We start from the raw sequence: 3,476 nt of genomic DNA, 5'->3' as shown, positions 1-3,476 counted from the left end.
TGCCAACTGTGATCTGAAATTATCAATGACAAGTATCTAGAAATAAACAAGTCATCATGCTTAAGAAGCTGGATGAAACCTCACACTGCCTGAACATGATTCACCCTCCTGTGTCCATGCTGTATGTACTGCCCTCCCGTTAGCTGTCTCAGTTATCAGGTAGACAGTTTCTGTGTCACTGCTGGTACTCATGTAGCCCTTATTCTTCTCAATAATGACTCCTGAGCTCAAAAGTCATGATGCTGGCAATTTTTCAAACAGAATTTTTATGGTATGATTCTGAAATGTGTCCAAAGGCCATGTGTCCCCCTCCTGTGGCAACACTAGAGGTGTTGGAGCCCAGTGGAAGGATTGAGACGGACGAGGGCTGCCCTTGGAGGGACGTCCCGGCCCAGCTCCTCCTTTCTTTTGTTCTCATCCTGAGTGAACAGCGTTCTCTGCCACAGGCTCCTGCCATGATGCTCAGCCCGGCAAACTACAGGCAGCGTCTCAGATAGAAATCAGGGACTGCATGAAGCCAGTGAGCCAAACCAGTCTTCTCCTCCTTTCCGTTTGCTTGCTTCAGGTATGTTGTCACAGGAGGGCGTGCAGACTCACATTCACGTGTGGCCATAACTGTCTGAAAATCCCCTGTTCATCTGCTCCTTCCTGGTTTGTCAACCAAAATGTCACACTTCTGCACACAGAGAACAGGAATGTGATGGTTCAGCACTATGCTCAGTGTTAGGCATCAATTCAGGATTTTGAATGCAGTCCCCATGGGCTGGGGCAGTATGGTTACAAAGAGGGGGCCCATCCCTCAGAGGCAGGCCTGGTAACTGACCTCATACCCTGGACAGCACGGCTACCTTCATACTACAAGTAAGACTCTCCAGAAAAAGGAACTGGTAACAAACTGTCGATGTTTACAAAGATACAGCTGCCTCCTACAAAGCCTAGAACAACTCAGAATTCAGGAGGAGACCAAACAGGAAATATGAGGGGTGGGGGTAAAGGGGGTGCGGGGGGCTGACACCCTGTCACAGCAGCTACAAAGCTAGGAAATGATCAGTAACAACAGAAGATCTATTCTCAACCGGAGGTCCAATGGAACACAGACGACAACGGAAAGAGAAACACAGAGGGCTCCTGGACCAAAGATCAGTTCTCCCCCTGAGGAGTCCATAATTCAGTGCAAACAAGATGTGATGCAGTCTGTTGGCTCAGTGCCCAAAACCCAGCTCCAGATTCCACATCACAGAAGGGGAGGTTGATAGAGCTGAGGAACTGCTGGAAACTGAGACGGAAGGTGATCTCATTCTGGGGTGAGTGTGAGTATGTGCATGCATTGTGTGCATGCGTGTGTCTATATGTGTGTACCACATGTGTGCCTACATGTGTATGCGCACATGGATCTAAGTATGTATGTCCCTAAGTGAGTGCATGTATGTGCTCAAGATGCATGTGTTCCTGTGTGCTACATGGATATACATCTATGTATATGTTATGTCTGGTGCCTTGTGTATGCACACACATGTAAATGTTCCTGTGTGTCCATATATCTTTTCTATGCATGTGTGCTTGAGTGTTTTGGATGTGCACATGTGATGAATGTGTATACGTGTATGTTACATGTGTGAACATACATGTGTATGTGAATGTGTCCATACATATCTTCTCATGTGTGTGCATGTACACATGTATGCAGTTTGTGCGATGTTGTGTGTGTTCATGTGTGTGTGTGCACATGTATGTGTTATATGTATGTGCATGGGGGAAAGAAGGAGGGTGTTCATGTGAAGACAGGGGCAGTTGGCCTGTGAGGAGTAGGAAGAAGGCTGTTTAGCAAGCTCCTTTCTCTCTGAGCTGCTGTCAATCAGTCACCTTCAAGAGGTAGAAACTGAGCCACTGAGCCAACAGAGGCACAACAACCTGGCTGCTGGCCAAGCAGATCACCAGAGGAGCTGGTGCCCACATTCTCCCTGTCTCCTGTGGTCACAGCTGAGAGAGCAGAGACTACAGTAGAAGATGACAACAGGGTGCCAATCTCTGCTGTCCAGAGGGTTTGATTAGCGCCGCGTGGGTCACCTATGCTCTGAAATATACCACCCAAGACCAGGGGTCTTAAGTGAAGCACTAGCTAGGCCGGTGGGTGCAGCTCAGAGGTCGGGCATGCAGCTGGCACCTTCAAAGCTGGGGTTCCATCCCCAACACCCAGGTGCATTAGTAAATACTAATTTACTCTAGCCCCTATGGCTGGGTCCCTCGGCTTGACGGGGCTCTCACCAGGAACCCTCATGCATCACATTTGGAAGATGCTGGGCTACAGTTGGCACATATAACTACAGCTTTGCTATTCACAGCACCTATACATGGTCTCTGTGAAAGAACCATTTTACCCAGAAGAGGGGCTCTGATTGAGGCTATCTTGGGCCTTGGATCCCAGACCACAGAAGACATTAAGCTCCCTGTGTTCTAGCAGAGCTGTCACCCTGCAAGTCCTGTGGACCAAAATGTGGAGGCAGGCGAGGCTGGCCCTGCCTCAGGCTCCCAGCTCAGCCTCTGAGTGTGAATCAGCAAGAACGGAGACCTTCCCAGCTCCTCTGCCCTCTGCAGCTCCAGGCTATCCAGTGCTGCTTTTCTCCTTCATGGTGCACATTCCTGTGGGCACACACGCTGCTGAGGGTGACACTGTACTGAACAGGATTACCCACTGACAAGCATGTAAGCATGGTGGAGCGAAATACCTCAGTTCCAGGTCAGAGGGAATCCTGACCTGTCTGCTCTAGGCCTGTGTCCTAGTCTTCAATGATGGGCGAGGTAGCTCCCACCCTCTCTGGCTTCACATCTTGAAAGGTGATGCCCAGGTCCCGTACATGTCCTGCTATGACAGCATGCCATCAGTGGTCCCAAGTCTAAGCCAAGGGGTCTGAACTTGAGACTTTACCAAAACGGAGCTGACTCAAACTTTTTCCTTTATCAAGTTAGCTTGACCGTAATGTCTCATTATAAAATGCATGACGGAAATGAAGTGAGAACTTTTTCTTTCTTTCTTTTCTTCTTTTAAAGGAGGGTCTCTCTCTATGCTCCTTCCTAACCCAGAACTCTACTAAATAGACCAGGCTAGCTTTAAACTCGTAGAGATCGGTCAGCCTCAGCCTCCCAAGTGCTAGGATTAAAGACGTGTAGCACCACACCTGGCTTTTTAAAAGTAAAGAAAATATGATAAACAGAAACGGAAACACTAGGGGATGAATTGGCCCAATGGATCAGCAGATGTGGGAAACGCATCAAGTTCAATTCCCAGCACCCAGGTAAGGACAAAGAAAAGGACTGACTCTGTTGAGTTGTCCCCTGACCTCCTCAAGTGCACCATGTCACAAGCGCCCACACCCCACAAATGTCATGCATATGCTAAATAAATTTATTAAAAAGAAGTTGACCCTAATACAACACAGATTAAGTATAAATGAGACAACTTAAGCAAAAGACAGGCC

The sequence above is a fragment of the Meriones unguiculatus genome, chromosome 5 (genome assembly GCF_030254825.1).
Source record: "Meriones unguiculatus strain TT.TT164.6M chromosome 5, Bangor_MerUng_6.1, whole genome shotgun sequence".
Taxonomy (NCBI): domain Eukaryota; kingdom Metazoa; phylum Chordata; class Mammalia; order Rodentia; family Muridae; genus Meriones; species Meriones unguiculatus.
Note: the sequence above shows the minus strand (reverse complement) of the source record.